This window comes from Lucilia cuprina, chromosome 4 (assembly GCF_022045245.1).
Source record: "Lucilia cuprina isolate Lc7/37 chromosome 4, ASM2204524v1, whole genome shotgun sequence".
Lineage (NCBI taxonomy): Eukaryota > Metazoa > Arthropoda > Insecta > Diptera > Calliphoridae > Lucilia > Lucilia cuprina.
Window position 1 is genome coordinate 17,306,585 of NC_060952.1, and position 18,789 is coordinate 17,325,373.

An 18,789-nucleotide genomic window follows, 5' to 3' on the forward strand; every position below is an offset into this window, starting at 1 on the left:
ATTTCGTATATTTTTGTCTTTTTTTTGGTAAAAGATTGATGATTCCCTGCTTAAGGTCAATGTCATAATAAACATGACTTGTAAAATTATAGATTCCTTTTTCAACACCATAAATACACTAACCAATATGAATTTTTGTTTTTGTTTTACGTAAAAGTAAAATATGTTTTGGCTTGACTTTAAACACCAGAATGTATAATAAAATATTACGCAAAAATTTGTTATCACAGATTTAAGAAATAAATTAAATGGGAATTTTTTTTAAAATGTTTTTAAGTAGATAAATTTAAATAAATATGTTTCAACTTACCGTTTGTGTGGAAAATATACATTTTTAAAAATTCAATATGAAAATCTTATGTTGATTGAGTACTTTACCTGCAAAGATAACCAAAAGTGTAAAATAAATTAAAAAGTTAATAAATTTGTAATAAAATATGTGTTGTTTATTATGGTCTAAATAAGTAATTTTAAGAAAAGACTAATACAGTATAAAAGACGTAAAAACATTTATATATTTTAAGAATTATTATTTAATGTCGTTCAAAGAAAAACTATTTTGAAATAAAATTTTTTTAAGGCAGAGAATTTTTTTTAAGAAGAACTCTCTCTTAAAAAGTGACATTTTCTACACATTTTCTATATATATTTAAACATAGAAATTTTCTATGGAAATGTATTTTTTAAATACAGATATTTTGTATAGAAAATTTGTCTCTTAAACAGAAAAATTTTCTTTAGAATGTGTGTCTCTTCAAATGAGATGTTTTCTATAGCTAAGTATCTATTAAAATGAAAAATCCCATTATAAATGTTTCTCTTACACAAAGAAAATTTCTGTAGAAATTTTGTCTCTTAAACATAAAAGATTAATAAAAGAAAATGTGTATCTTAAACCCAGAAATTTTTCAATAGAAATTCTGTCTCTTATACCGGTAAATTTTTTATAGAAAATGTCTGACTTATACAGAGAAATTTTCTATACAAAATGTGTCTCTTAAGAAGAAATTTATTATATAGAAAATTTGACTTTTAAACAGGGAAAATATGTCTCTTTAACGAAGTATTTTATTTAATAGAAAATGTATATTTTAAACTGACACATTTTTTATAATAAATGTGTCTCTTAAAGCTAGAAATTCTCTATAGAAAATGAGTCTCTTAATCCATGAAATTTTCGAAGAAATGAGTTTTTTAATGTGTCTCTTAAACTGAGAACATTTCTATAGAAAATGTGAAAGCGGAACGCAATGTGCTCACTTAAGCTGTAGGTCCACACCACGCGTTCTACGCTTTCTCGCCTCGAATGCGGGAATGCATTTTCTCGAAGACACTATGCGTCTTCGCGTCAAAGCGAAGTGTGGACCTCCGGCTTTATACTATTTTTACACGCATATCTATGCTCACACATTTATAAAAAAACAAGCAAAACTATTCATTTCATTCTAATTTTTTATTATCTGACTTTGGCGGCTTTAAACAGTAAAATTTTCTATAAGAAATATGTACCTTAATAAGAAAATTTTTCTATAGAAAATGTATTTCATAAACAGGAAAATGTTCTGTGGAAAATGTAGCTCTTATACAAGAACATTTTCTATGGAAAGGTTCTGATGTGATAAAAAGTAAATCCTAATGTTTATTTAAAAAAATTTGGATTAAAATTTACAAAAATAAGGAAATCCTATATTTTACACTAATAGTCAAGGTTAAATTTTTTATATGATTTATCTACTTAAATTAAACCACTTAAAATGTCCTTTTTGCTTTAACGTTAATCTCCATATCCACATACATACATACATACAAGTCAATAATCCTTAACATATGCAACCAAATCTTTTTGTGAAAACAAAACAATATATAAAACACTTTATTTTAAATCCTCAATAAAATGTTGACAAAAGAAAACAACTACAAAAAATGAAATTTAAGTGTCAACTTTGACTTTTAAGCGAAGCCTTAAGGAAAAAAGATGAAAAAACAAAGTCAAGTAGATCGAAAAACAATAGATCAAATAGATTTAGTCACACTCTGTTTTTAATACCCCGAAATGATAACACTCTTAAACACACGCAAATTTGTATGGTTGACCAAATTTTATTTCTTGGAATATGTTTCTTGAAATATGTTTTATTCTTTAGGAAAATTATAGCAAAAGTACACTGCTTAAGCAGCATATGCAAATGAGCTCACGATATGAAGAAAAAACAACAAATATGTTTTGGATTAATATGAACTAAAAACCGAAAACCAAAATTAAAATTAAATATATTTTAAGTTAAACATAATAAATACATAGAAGTATGTATTTGTGGTGCCTTTCATTTTCATTTTATTTAAGTAATTTACATACTTACATTCCCAAAATAAATTATTATTTTTACATGTGTTTTAAATGTGTTTGTTTAAAAATTCCGAATCCCCCGAAATAAAAATACTTGTCCAAAGAAATTATAATAATAAAAACACTAAAAGTCATTCCAAATTATATTTAAATGGCATTTAACTCATTTTAATTTATGAACGAAACAAAAACATTTCAAAAAAAGAAAAAAAAAACCAAAACGACTTAGTGAATTTAAGCATTTTTGGTGTGATTAATTTCTCGTGTTTTAAATAAAATATTTCAGTTTGCTTTTGTGAAAAAATAAGAAATATAAATTAATTTTCAAAAATATATTTCTGCTTATTAAAATTCAAAAATACATATATTTATTAATAATTTGCGTGGGTTGCATTTTTTATTATTTATTTTTATTTTTTCAAAAAGTATTTATTAGTCTTTTTTTAAATTTTTTTTTATTTTCAAATAATTTGTTGTACGTAAATAAAAAATACTTGATTGGCTGTTTGATTCATTTGATTTTTATACAGACATAAAACTGATACATCATTTTATTATTTCATTATTAATAATTTCAATTTTGTTTTGTTAATAATTTTATATATGATTTTTTTCATAAACATACAATAATTCTTTATTATTTGGTCTTTTGATTTTATTTCTTTCATTTTAGTTTATGATGATGACCACCCACATTACTTTTTTTTTAAATTTTGGTATTTATAAGATCATTGTCATATTTAAACCTTATTTGACGTTATAATAGCCGTAGTCATATTAATAATAATAATTTAATAATAAAATAATACTTTTTATTTTGTTTATTTGTCTCTTGGCTTGTTCGTTTGTTTGATATAAATACGGTGATTTGTCAAAAGGTTATGAAATGTTTATTATCAATGAAATGCAAAATAGTTTGGAATATATTAAAACGTTAAATAAATTAACATTTATATGTATATTGTGTCGTATAAGTAGCCAAATATAATGGAATGTGGCCTAGGATTAAATATTAGAATGAAAAGTTTTTGATGTTTACATTCGAATCTTCTTTTCATATTAATGTGATCGATCATTGCATTGTAAGTAAAAACTTATAACCGTTATACCACACACTAAGTGACATTAACTATCAAGGTTACAGTTTGGGACAAAATTTTAGTTCAAAGAGTTAATTATATAAATAGAAACTGTGCCCTTTTAAGCTTTCAAATAGAACTTTTTCTTACAGAAATTTCCTTGAGCCTTATTTATATAAATTTTTCTTAATTAATATTTTAAATGTAATTACTTAAATTCTCTATAGAAGTATAACTTCTCAGAAAAAACCAGACAAGAGTTTAAAATACTTGAATTTACTTACGCAATAGCATTTTAAGTCATAATTTTAACATGGAGATTTCATTGGATTCAAGTACTTACTACTTACAAGTAAATAGAAAAATCGGTCAATGTAAATCGTGTAAATAAACGTATACAGCTTCTATATATAACGCAGAAGCTGGCTAATGAATTTGATAGTAATTATATAACGCATTATTAATAAGACGTTATTAAAGTACTTATATGTAACTAGAACGATATGTAGAAGTTTTGGAAAAATGTTTTAATAGACAAATAGTTACAATTGCAAGCCATCACCAAGTTTTTGATGGGTATTCGAATAAAATCTTTCATTACCAGGTAAGGGGTTAAAATCATAAAATTTACTTACACAATAGCATTTTAAGTTATTATTTTAACATGTTAATGTCATTTAAGGCAAGTACTTAGCTCAATCGCTTACAAATAATCAGAAAATTCAGTCAATGTAAATCGTGTGAAAAAAACGTATATATCTTCATGCAGAAGCGTTATATTTAATATAATGTTATTAAATTACTACTATGTAATCATAACGATATGTAATAGTCATTGAATAGTATGTTAATAGGTAAGTGGTTACAATTGCAAGTCATTAGCAAACTTGTAAAATATTTTTTTAATTTTCATAATGAGGAATATAAATAATGCAGTTATTTCATACATTACTTGGTACTGAGTTGTCGTCATCAATAACTTTAATTAGTTTTTTTTTTTGTGAATACTATTTGTAGCCAATTGTTTTGACTTTAGAGTGTATGTATAATAATGAATTAGTTAATGTTTTTAACTCTACTATTTATTAGAATTTTTTAAAAGGAATATTGATTTTTAAATTTGTGTTAGAACCGATCTGAGTAATATAATAGACTAATGAACACAGTTTCCGTTTGTAATCCGGAAAAGTCGGATAAGTACATTTGTAACCAGTTATTTTTTTGGCCAACGTTGATCAAAAATAAGTAGCTATTCACCTAAAAAAGTACTTACACTTTCCTCTAATATTACTTGCCTTTTTACCGGGTAAGTAAAAATTTTGCTGTGTCTCTAGCAAGGGAATTTTCTGTGGAAAATATGTCAATTTAACTGAAAAAATTATTATATAAAAATTTTCTATTGAAAAATTTGTCAGTAGAAATTATGACCTTTAAAAAAAAAAGTTTTTTTTTACAATTTCTATAGTTTTCTATAGAAATATTTTCTATAGAAGAAAATTTGACTGAAAAATTGGTGAAAAATTTGCTAAAGAAAATATGACAGTTAAACAAAAACAATATCTAGACAAATCATATTCTATGGACATTTTTATCCAAAGCTTATAAATATTCATATAGATGAAAAATCACTTTTTAACTTTTCCATCTCTGAACTCTATTTAAAGTTTAGTAAATGATAATCCCACTACTTGACAACTTTGTCGTCCCCCAAAACTTGTATTCAAATTTTGTCTTACTAATTGCAGGTAATACATCATTTTAATGTGTCAGTGCAAAAGACAGCCTTAACTATTCTACCAATATTTAGCATTTGTGTAGATAAAAATCAACAGGTTGTATTAAAAATGAAATAAATTTTAATATATTACGATAAAACTGCACATTCATTATAAATATTCAAAATATATTAATAGTTTTTTTCCCAAACACAAGACACCCTACTTTTTGTAATCAAAATCTAAATAATCAAGTAGAAAATATAACATATAACCAGTCAATATGTCTAGACACAAGTCAATAGAATCTGTAAGTCTCATTATAGGAAAATTACAAATGAAAATAAGTTTTGTTTGTTAAAAGCTATATGAAAAGGAAAAATAAAATTTGTTACTACTATTTTAACAAATAATGTAAGAAATATCAGGTCATGTTTGGTATGTTAGTTATCAGTTAAAGAAAAGAAAAAATAAAAACGCATATATTTAATACAATTACATCGTTTCATTTGTTGAAAAATCCTAAACGAATAATATAGTTTTTTTTTTCGTTCTTTACGTATATTTTCTTTCTATACAATTTTATTTTTTGCTGGGCCAACACTAATGAACTAGCAAATATGGCGACATATTTAAACAGAAAAAAACTGAAAAGAAAACTATATTAAAAAAAAAACTAAATAAAGTATGTATGGAATTATCGCTTCGAAAAAATCGTTATAATAATCTATATTTACTCATATACTACATAAATCAACAGTGAGTGAAGAAATTTAAACTACTAATTTCGATGAATACTACTACGGACCTGTAGTGCGCTACTTTTCATGAAAAAATTTTTCGTTGTAACATTATTTTTCAATGTTCAGAAACTCAGTTTCTTATAACTAACTCCTAAGAATTTTCCAATCAGTGTTAATGAGGAATGTTATTTCCGGAATATCATCACTTTTAAGATACTTGGATATAATTTTTATGAATGCCTGACAGTGACAAAGAATGTTCTTTAGAGTTTCACTGTTCTCTCCACATGCTCACAACTGAGTCCGCACGTCCATAATACAAACTTCAGACTTGCCTGTTTTGAGAAGATATCTAGTCTTATTCTTATCGAGGTCACCCTTTAGGATCTTTTTGTTTCTGTCCACCATTTCATTATTACAAGAAGCCTTATGGGATTTTCTCACACATAGTTGCGTTATTCAGGTTAACTACCTCGAACTCCCTTCTCTTTAAAGCTTTTTAATTTGCCCTTTCGTTGGAGACTACTCCCGAGTGCGACGCTTTATATCTTAAATATATTTCAATGAGTGGAATATCTAGCAACGTTTTCAAAGTCTTGGTTAAAGTACCACGTATATCTATGCAGCATGATCGCTGAACTTACTTTTCGTCCAAGGAGGTCCACCCATTTTATGACCCAACTTTCGAGACCGATGTCTTTCGAAGAAAAAGCTACTAAAATATTTGGAACAATTCTGCAAACAATTAATAATTAGTTCCATATATAAGAAGGAACATACTTAAAGATGAGTTCAGCTTTAGAAATATCTGATCACATAACTTTTCAAAAAGCGATCTTTGTAGTAAATCTATTTAAATGTGGTAATATTCCAAATAAAGAGTAATTAAATTTTGTTATATACTGTACACCCAATAACTGTAAGTTTGTCTGTGTATGTGTGTATATTTTTATACATTTGTCTACATATACATATTTATGTACGTATAGACAAATAATCAAATACAAATAACAAATATTGTATAAAATGGAGAAAATAAATTTATGTGCATTTCCGTTTTTGGTTTTTCCTTCCTTCCGTTTAAGTAAATAACAAATATTATCGCACAAACCGCAGCTTTATGTGTATGTTTATAAAAATTCTTTGTTGCTGCTGCTGTTGTTATTGTTGTTTATTCTTTATAATGTTGTTGGTTAAATTGTACAATTGTATGTATGAGTATCTGTGTGTATGTTTATATAAAAATAACTATCAACTAAAGAAAATAACCTCTTTGTGTGTAAAAGAGTAAAATAAGTAAAAAGTAGTTTCAAAACCCCCCCCAAAAAAAAAAAAGAATTTTGTTGGCCACAAGTCTATCAAATGCAATGCCAACAAAACGAAAACAAGAAAAACTTATAAAACATTTAAACAAACAAAAATAACGAAAAGTAAAAACAACAAATAACATTCATAATGCAAACATTTAACATGAACAATATTTTTTTATGTTTAAATAAAGCAAGAAAATTAAATAATATTTAATGAAGGAATAAAATGAATGAATATTGGAAAAACACACAGTACAACATAAACCAAACAATGATAAGCCAGCCAACCAAACCAACACAGCCCAACAAAACCAACCAGAGAACCATTGACAAATAAACCCTGGACATCCTGTATGTTTGAACGTGTCAGTAGTGTTTGGTTTTTGTGTTTGTTACTGTTTTCATTTTTTCAAAATTATTAATTTAGAATTTTTAAAGTTGTTGGTTGTTGTTGCCTTTCAATGATTTGCAAATAAACAATTTGTTTTCTTTTTTGTTATGCTTTGTTGTGTTATTTTAATTTTGGTAGCGCCATGGCGCAACAATGTCCATGTTTATAAACTCTTTACCACTTCTGTTTCGATTTCTTGGTTGTCTTCATGCCACCACAGCACATACAACCCGACACAGTCAGTTTAGAGTTGTTTATCGCTCCGATATTGGTTTAGAGCTCAACTGAGTAGCGTCATAATGAGTTGAGTTGATTGTATGGCAAACAACACAACAATTTGTTGTTTCGTTCATTCATTCGTCCGTTCGTTTGTTTGTTTATTTGTTTTAATATAAAAATTTTTTCTGTTAATTTTGTAGTTATTTATACTTGTATCTAAACAATACATTTCATGTTTCGTTTAATTTGTATCATTTACAAATTGTTTTAAAATGTTTATTTATATTTCAAAATTTTTTTTGTTGTGTTTAGTTTTGATTTGTACATGATTTTCGGAATGTATTTTTTTGCTAAAGTTTCTTTAAAATGCGCAAAAACTATTTATAAAAATGAGTAAAATGAATTGTACTTATTTTGTAAATTACATGTACGTTTGGAAAAAAATTTTTGATTATTTAGAAATTACAAGTGAATTAAGAATTTTTTTTATTTATAAATGAGTTTAAATTGAAAAAATAACCTTTTTCAAGTAGAAAAAATTCTGAATACATTATTTCATCATTAAGCCTATTTTTAAGATATAATTAACAAATTTTAGGTCCAAGTTCCACGATGCAAAATTGGAAATTTGTGCGTTTTCTAAGAAACATGGATCTATTTTAATTAGCAATTAAAGATTAAAATATTATAAACTTCGCCACCAACTCAATCCGTTTCGCAAAAACTTAGATCAGCAAGTCATCTTCTCCGTCATTCCAACCATCACTACTTCCTCGGATACAACTCAGAATCTTTTTAATCCATCAGATATAAGTTTCTGGTGAAACATCGAACACCAACACATACCCAATCTTTGCATTATCAGCTTAAATCTAACATTTTCTTAATAAACATCCTTACTCCGTGGTTTGTACCGCTCCTAGTTTCTAGGAGAATTTAGGTTTAAACCACAGACACTACGTGGGTCGCGAAGGAACCTCAACCAACTGCCCTGTCCAGTCCTGCGAGCAAATGGAGGGAATGTCGTGTCATCACCAGTTTATACTCTAGGAAGGCTTGAGATACTGGCAGCATCTCTTAACCCAAGATGTGGGACATATGTTAAGGAAACGTGCCCCTGGGGTTCAAATGAGGTACATACAATTATTTGATTTTCTATTGACGGGACCATTTGGAACGACTCCTATTCTTCATTAGATTCTATCCTGCTATACATATTTGTTTTTGCTTTCAACAGGATTTATGAATGTGTATTAAGTGAAATAGGACAGATAATCATACAAATATTATTTTAAGTTTTAAAGTCCAATAGGATAACATTTAAAAATCCCTATATTGTCAGAAAGCTTTAAGATTTTTCGATGTTGGACTAAATCGAAACTTACAACAAACAACAAATTATTAATGTGTGGCTTTTCGAAAGTTCCAGTCATGTTTGCAAATGTCAAGAGTTATTCCAATGTATACTTTTTTTATCAATATTTATCAGCTCTTGCACAATTTAAATCCTTTATCGATTTATTACCAATATCCTTAAAATTATTAAATACATGAAAAAACATCAACTTCCTACTAAAGATAAACAACAAAACAAAAACATATGTATGTATTTCCAAATGACATTGCAAAATGTATTGTATTATAAAACCAATATAATACAGCAGCAACAACAAATTGTTCCATGAAACTAAATACACAGACACTTTTTTGATTGTTGTTTTATTATAAATGTTGGGTGTCGCGACGACGGCCATCAAAAATTTAACCTAAAACTGACAAATTCATGACAACAGCCTCAAAAAAATAAAACAGCAACAGCAGCAGCAATAATGACAGCAACATTAAATACATACAATATGTATTTCCACTAAGCGCGCGCCCCCTATTGGTTGAAACATGAAATATACAGTGGAAACAAAAAAACAAAATCATGTCTGTAGTTGTACGAAGTATAAATAAATGCTGTGCTAACTACCAACAACTTTGTAAAATGCCTGTAAAATGACAGCTAGTCTGTCTGTGTGATAGTCAGTCAGACCTCCCCCTTTGTACTGATTCTAGTCTAGTATAAATATTTCGTTACAATGATTTTCCATAAAAATGGAATTTGATAAATATTCTGTAGTTTATTTTCAAAAATATCTACACACTATTACATACATAGTTAAAATACAGACAGACAACGTAAAAATTTATAACGATTAAATATTGCTAGAACTTTGCACAACTTTCGATTCGTCTGCGAATGATTAGACTAAAAGTGAAAGAGTCAGTTAACAAAAAATCTCACATACATTTAAATCGTTAAAAAGGACTCCACACACACAGTTACATTTGAACAGCTGGGAGATATGAGTAGACAATTTGCTAGAGGGAACGTGTAAGTGAGTGCTTTAGTCATCGTTCAAGTCATATTTTTTTAGGTGTCAAAATAGGGATCAACAGTCAATAAAATTGCGTTTGACATGTCAAATCACTCTCTAACACACGTTTGCATATAAATGCTCATGCCATGAAGGATGTCGGAGAGAGAATATGTAACATAAGATTATTTCTATATGTTTGAACATGTGAAAAATAACAACAACAAAAAATATAATACAAAAACAATTCTGTCTGATGTCTAGTCATTTATATATAAATTTGCTGCTGTTGCTATATTTGTTGTATATATTTCAAACTCGGTGAAAATCTGCTGTTGTCATGATGACTTTTGAAAATTTGTCAACATTTAAACAAACACATACATGCACTGTCATTCTAAACGCCAATCAAACATTTAATAACTCTAGTTGAGTTTTAAAGGATTTCTAAATAAAATACAAACACAACAACAAACAAATAAAAAATATTATATGTTCGAACAACAAATAATTTTCAAGGTCATTTAAAGTTGATTTATTAAAAAAAATGGTTTAGATTTTTTGGGAAATTTTTGTTTGCTGTTGATGACAGCTTATGGAGGCAGGCACACGTTAAAATGTCAAACATTAATTTAACACGGAAATTTTTTGTAAGTGATTCCAAAACTAAATTTAACAATTTGTGAGTGTGTTTGTGTTTGATTGATACACAAAATTTTGCTAGGAAATTTTATTACATTTAATTGAGGAAGAATTAAAAGCTGTCGTTTCCAATTAGATGTCAATGCATTCTACATACCATACACCACTATAGTAGCCAGCGTTTGTGAATCGTTTAAGCAATGTCTGTCTGTCTGGTGATGTCAAATGTTTCCTAGGTCTTTCCTTAGAATGGTTTGACATGGGGTCAAACCAGAGCACCTCATAATCTGGCGGATTCCCAGTTGCCCGCGGGACTTTGCCCCTACTATTCAGTTTGTTGAAGTACCTTCGAAAACCACGTGGTGGCTGTAGTTTAAGCCCAAATTTGCGAGAAGGATTGCTTGGTTGAAATTATGAGTGAAACAATTTTTAGGATAAGTTTCTGTTACCGTGGATTCATAAAATATTGAAATTTGGATAATAATTCAAATATTTTGTATGTATTGGAGCAGGCGCGGATCAAAGGGGGTGTAAGGGAATTTTAACCGACCAAAAAAACCGAAAATTTCCCATACAAATATTAAAATGAGGAAAAAGGAAAAAAATAAGTAAAAATCTTGAGCTGGATCCTCGGCTGTATTAGGGAGATATATATCATCAGCTGGAGTTATTGTAGAGGTGTAATACTTTAATCTTTAATTTATCGGCGATTTTCCTTCATGGTTGGGAGTGTTGGAGTTTACTCTAAACATGCTCAACATCACAATAGGTCCTTGTGGCCACTGAAAGACGTCTGTTAATTATAGATCTGTATTATTCGAACCATCGATTGCCTTCTCCTTCTTCAGGATTAGATTGAACTTCACTGCTATGGCAAGAGATTGGATAGATCGAGTACTTAAACAAAGTGCACGGAAATTGCATACATACGTAAATTGCCGTATTGGGGACGTGGTGAGTATCAAAGAAACTCACCCAGTTATTAAAAAAGACCACAATGAAATAGTAGAACACGGCAGGTGTTTACGTAAAGCACTCAACATTCATTTGTCCGTCTGTGTATCAATAAAACATTGTATGTACGCTACAGGTCGCAATTTGCCAAGGACGAAGCTCAAGTTAGCGGTACTTGCGATATGAAGGATCTGTTGAAATAAATAAATAAATAAATAAATAAATAAATAAATAAATAAATAAATTTTAGGGATTTCGCAGAATATAATATTTTTAAAAAATTTTTGAATGTGATATCACCCTTGATTTCAGCAGATAAAAATACATTAGTCGAATTGGTTTCAAAAGTTTTCACAAACCTTCAGTATATTGGCCAGTGTTATTATTATTTTTATATTCCAAACAAATTCTTCATACATAAATTATTTTACAAAGTAATTTTGCCAAATAAAATTTATAATTTAAAATCTGTCAAACTTTTCTAAGAATGATTTATAGCAAAAAAATTTTTCTTATTAAATTATACTTTAAAAATTTAAAGAATTTTTAAAAATTGCAAACAAACAATTATATATAATAGTACATACATATGTATGTACTTCAAAAATAAAAAATTTATTGTTTTTTTAAATTTGTATTTTTCCAAATAAATAAATAAAAAGCAATGAAGTGAAATTTATGTCATACGCATAAAACAAATAACAATTTTTATTTTGTGGTCTACTACAACAACATCAACAACTATGTACAACTAGTACAACAATAAAAATATGATGTAAAATTTTTTATAATTTTTTTTTATATTAAAAACATTTTTTTGTAAACCAGATAACACATTTATATGTATATTGTAAAATTAACAACAAAAAAAATATATGCAAAAAACAACAAACAATTGGTTTGTTAATATAATTGTGAGTAGTGTTATGTTGTTGATGTTGTATTATTATTTAACAAAATACAAAATAATACAAAAAAATAATGTCGATGTTGTAGTTATTGTTAAAAACATAACATAAGTCGCTGTTGTTGCAATTGCTGCTTTATATGTTGTTTTAAAGCTATTAATTTTTTTTGGTTTGTTTTTTATTTTTGTTTATTTTTTTAAGTACTGAAAAAATAATATGTTAAAAAATATATTTATGTTTTTAAACAGCACCCAACTACTAACGCCCTTTCTGCGATATTGCTACATAGAGGGAGAATAGGAAAATTATAAACATGTAAAATTTACTCGTATTAGTCTAAAGTAGAAATAATAAAAATTTGTCGTAATATTTCTTTTATAATTATTTAATAACCTTAAAATGAAATATACATATAAATTCGAGCTACTCAACTATTAAACCAATCATCCAATGAAAACTAGCATTTGTGTGCTAAAAATGTATCTAAAGAAACAGAACATTAATTTATATACATTTTTATACGCATTTCTCTGAGCAACCAAAAAGTTCTTAAAGGAATAGATCAAAGCCAAAAACGAATATAAAAGGTCATACTAGGTAAAATAATGGACCGATTTCATCAGTTTTTAAAACATGTATGGTTTAAATTTTATCATTATATCTTGAATACTGCGGACTGTAGGTTGCGCATAAGTTTTAAATGACAGCCAGTCAGACAGACAAACCATTTTTAATCGACTTAGAAAGTAATTCTGTAACGATTGGTATATATTAAGATGTAGGACCAATATTTTTTTGCATTATAAACATCAGAACTAGATATTTAAAAAAGAAAATATATTTCTTTAAATTCAGTAATTTGAATTTATATTTAAAATTTTTAAGATAAAAAAAACAAATCGATTAAAAAAAATAAAACCAAAACTTGTCGGAAGGGAAACTGTTCATCCCTGCCTGTCAATATTTATAGATTTATATCGTTTTTATTTTAAGAATTTTAGAGTGTTAATGCTTCATTTATTTATTGGTATGCTCGTACCAATATTCATACCCACAGTTCAATAACTTTCCCGCTCTTTTAAAACCATTAAATGATACGGCTTCTATATAAATATATTTTTCATATTATTTATTATTGAACCACTTTTCTTGCCGCCGCTGCTGCTGGCTGTTATCGCTTCTAACATGAATTATTTCTATTTAATAGAGCTGACTGTAATATTTTATTTTCAATTTTCGCCTTTTTTTTTGCCAAATGCCGTGTACTAGTTGAGGCAGCATTTCAAGCGAAGCATATTAGATTTTTATTTCTATTCCGAAACACACGTTATAATTCATTTTTGTTTTCTTTTACGTTTGATTTTTATATGTTACAATTTTACTGCAAATTAATCACAATTATAATGGCAACAATCACAATATTTTGCAAAAAATAAATATAAAGAATTTTATTAGTAACAAAATTAAATTTGATTTTTACTGTTTATCTATGTGTTTTTTATGTTATTATTTTTATTTGTAAGATTTATTTAGAAAATAAAATTGTTTGCAATTTTAAGATTTATGAGTGTGATGAAAATGTGTGTACAACGAATAGAAGAAATACAACTAAATTAATTTATTTATATAAATATATTATTTTATTAACAACTAGAACGTAACGTTATATTATTTATAATTGTGGAGTTAAAATAGTTTTAAATTCAAATTTTTGCCATTTATTTATGTCTGCTAATTAACGGTAGGTATTAAAGCAAAAACTAATTGTAAAAAAAATAATTTATGACAAAATAATTAAAGACAATAGTAGAAGTATTTAAAGCGTCGATTTATTTGCAATTTATATAAATTAAATGCATGTGTCTTAGGTTTTTTTACTTAACATATTTGTCTTAATACACGTTATAGCTATTATCGTTAGGAAAAATATAAATTAATGTGTTTCTTTTTAAAATTAGAAAATAATGTTTGAAACTAATTATACCCTACACCACTATAGTAGAGAGGATATTATGAGTTTGTGCTGATTTTTCTAGTGCCCAAAAATACCAATCGAATATGTCAATCGTTCCGTCGGCCTGTGTGTCACTTCAAACCTTGTGTGCACGCTATAGGTTCAAGATAATTTGATAAAATTTGGCAATTACAAAGTCTGTTGAAAGTGGTTAAAATCGTTAAATTTTTTCGCCTAGCGCCAAAAAACCGTAACCCCCTAATGGGACTTTTCAGCTTAAAATTATGTTAAATGTTCTAGTACTTCTATAAAAATCGGCAAAAGTTATTTGATATAAGTGTAAACGATGCTGCCAATTTTTCGTAATAATGGGGCTTTATTTTACCCTAGCCCCCATATAAAATCCCGGTCTTAAAGTGACTTCAAGATTAAAATTCATTTATAAACACATATTAAAACTAACATAAATAACTTAAATGTTGACGCAAATCTCTCTCCAAAATTTATAGAAATAGACCGATATTTACCATGATACCCATATAAACACTTTTTAGGAAATTTATTTTTTGTCAACAAATTTTTAATATTATTAACTTTATACCTTATCTGGTGTCCGTCCTAAAGTCGGTGACTTGGGACGATTCAAGAAACGTGTTTATGTGATCAAACTTGTGTTTGTAATTTCTTAGGAATGTTCCAAGAAAAATTTTGTTTCAGATTTTCAATGTGGATTTGCTTGCTATAAATTTCATACAGACATTGAAGTCTTTGTTACCACCAACCCTCATTGTTTTAGGATGGAGATTAGAGTTTATATATGAACAAACATTGAATGAAGTCTTAGATTCATCCAACAATTGTTGAATAATACTGTGCTTCTAGACTGGATTTCGGGACGTAATCTTTTATAGATACAAAGTTGAATCCTTTGTACGGAGAAAAATGGAGAATGTTTCTACCGAAGAAGAAAGCTTGGTTCATTCTTATGAAATAATTTATCCAAATATTTGTAATGAGTTCAATATTTGTTGATCTGGACAAGGATAAATAGGTACTTAATTGAGTTTTTTCTGGACTAAATAAAATTATAGAAACACTAAACTAAAAGATACAAACGATTACATAGTTCTCACAATTCTGCAGGTTAAGGTTTTTTTTTTTTTGATTTAAGATATAGACAATTTTCGATAAATAAATATTAAATTTATACTATACAGCATTATAAAAGGTTTGTATTAATTATAAAAAACATTGCTATAAATATTTCCTATAAAATATATGTATGTAAGTAGTACTATTCTAAACTCCCTCCGTTTACTCAAGTAGTAATACCACATATTAGTGGTGGTCCATTGGACCAAAATACTGCACTCACAAAAAAGTGAATAGAAAAAAACCTAGTGGGATTTTTTTTGTTACCAAGTTTAAACCACGTTCTATATGCATGAATGTAAGTAAATAAACGAATCCATATAGTATATTTAGTGTTAACAATTTGATTTATTGCCGACCTTGTTACATTAAGGCTTTACAGCCATCTATCTATTTCACTTTTTCTCGGCCATGGCGATAACAACAACAAGAAAAACAACAAAGAAATATACACAAAAAAGCACGAAAAACTATATGTACAGCTTATTTGCCATCACTACTAGCAGCTAGCAGTAGTAGTAGTAATGTTTGCATTTTATTCTTGGTATTGTTGTTATTTTTGTTGTGGATGTTGATGATGATGATGGCTGCTGTTGCTGTTTTTTTTTTACAATTCATGTTGTTGTTTCTGTTATGGAAAACTATGGGGAAAAGCAACAACATAAAAATTCTCTTAAAGTTTTGTCAAGCATAACATTACTACTCGAGTTAAAAAGAGATGGCACGTTTTAAATATTTACAGGGGTAAGGAGAGTGTTTGAATGAAATGTATTTAGCAGAGAGAAAGTTAAAGCTCTTGTTGTTTTTGCTGCACTAATTTTATGTATTGTTTTTATTATTGTTGTTTTATGTTTAAGGGAGTTTAACATTAATCATATATAAAAAGACATCAACTCATATCATTCATTCACTCTTTATGGTTTGTTGTTGCAAAACTTTGACGTTTACAGGAAATACGAAACCAATAAATACATTTCCCCTTTTTTCGAGCAGTTTCATTATTACCCCTTAATATCTGTTTATAATGCATGCTTTTGCAGAAAATTAGGGGAAATTATAGCAAAACGTAAGCCGAAATATAGCAATTGTTCATTTTTTTATTGTAAAATTCTATTACTACATAATTTTAATTAAATTAAATTTTTCCATTTTTTTAAAGCTAACTTGATACATATTACCTTTTAATGTTTATGGTTTTCCCATTCTTCTTTGTTTTTATTTCGTTACTATTATTGTTGCAATTTTAATTGTAATTTAGCCTGTCATTTGCGGTTTGGTTTCATTACGTTTTATAATTTTTTTAATTCTTGTTATTTTTTTTATAATTACTGTTAGTTTGTTGCAGTTGTTGTTTCTGTGTGTTGCTGTAATTTTCATCATGCACTTTTTTTCATTCTTTGCTGATTTTTTAATTTGTTGTATTGCGTTTTTTTAATAACAATTAAATTTAATTTGACATAAATGTCAACATTAAAAATGCAATAAATTGCTGTAATTGCACTCGTTTTTTCCTGCTCTTGTAGCGGTTGTTTTTATTTTTTAATAAAATTTTTGTATTCATTACAATTATCTGGTGGTTTTTAATTTTAATTTCTGTAATATTTTAGTGTTAATTAAATATGTTTTTTTCCTTTTTTTAGTTTTAACATACTTATTTGATGTTTAATGTAATTTGAATAACAAAAAGTGCATATTTTGTTTTTCAATATATGGGAAATTTCGTGTCAAGTGATCCAGCTTTTAAAATCGACTTTGAGGGAATCAAAGTTGGATACTTCGGTCATATAGGGGTTTATTCAAATAAGCGTCCGTTTTTACCTAAAGATTCTAATTCAAATTGTCGATAGAAGTTTAGATTTCATCCAAATCGATCTTGTTATTTTTAAAGTTAAAAATATTTTTTTATTTATTCTTGAAAATTAAGTTTTAATCGTGGAGCCTACCACATAAATAAAATTCAAAAATTCGTTTATCTTGAAAACTTTGAATTCTTTAACATCCATGTAAACAATTTGGCCGGCTACCAATAGGCACTACCCATATGAATAAAATACAAACATTTTTAACAGGTTTATCTGAGGAACTATTAGAGATAGAATCATAAAATTTTACATGAAGAACTTTGACATTCATGTGAACATTTAGAGTAAAATGTATGGATTTCAACGAAGGGATAGACACCTTCTATGTTTATGAGTAAAGAAAAAGAAAAAAAATATTCGTATATCTGGGAAACTATTTAATTGAAATCTTAATTAGCTTTTGGAAAAATTGGCGAAGTTGCTTTTAGGTAGCAAAGCACACTGGGTATAGCTAGTAATAATGTATAATACTACATCCAATGAGTAGAGTATTCCTGTTTGAGTTCTGCTAAAAGGTATAATTTTTATTAAATATAATATCATTTACTTAAAGTTACAGTTTCCAATGCATGAAATTCACTAATAAAGATTGATTTTGAAATATGTTTTAATTGAAATATATGTTTTATATCAAAATTTTAAATAACAAAATAAGTAAAATTTCATTTTAACAAAAATTAGGACAAAAAATATAAAGTAAATTACAAATAAGCAACAGAAAAACATAATTTATAAACAAAAAAAATTATGACACTATCTCTCGCTACAAATCCTCATACTTATCACCTAACCCTCGTCTGAACAAAATTTATGTACCCAGGAGGTTATAAAAATGATGTACAACAAATTCATAGAATTTAAAAAAAGAACCTCCTCTTAAACTATTTTAAGCTCTTAAGACATTTTTTCTACATAATAATAAAGACCATAGTCAGTCATTCATTCAATTTAAAAATTTCATTCCTCAATGGAAAAAAAACAATAAAAAGACATACAACCGGCCACTTATAGAAAAATATAGAAAATATTTATAAAAAAATATATTTTCGATTGTTACAAAATATTTGTTGTTTTTAAAGAAATGATTGAGTGGATGTATTTTGTTGTTTTTTTTCAAAAAAAAAAATATATATATAAATATATTTTTAAA

The 18,789-nt window shown here is 27.1% G+C and overlaps 1 long non-coding RNA gene across 1 annotated transcript in view; it reads right to left on the minus strand.

The window, feature by feature from the left end:
• Nucleotides 1-319: 319 nt before the first annotated feature.
• The window catches only part of LOC124419629, a 67,569-nt gene continuing 49,099 nt past the window's right edge, over nt 320-18,789 (minus strand). Inside the window, exon 3 of the long non-coding RNA XR_006940733.1 lies at nt 320-378. This is a non-coding gene — a long non-coding RNA (uncharacterized LOC124419629). The remainder of the gene's footprint in view (nt 379-18,789) is intronic.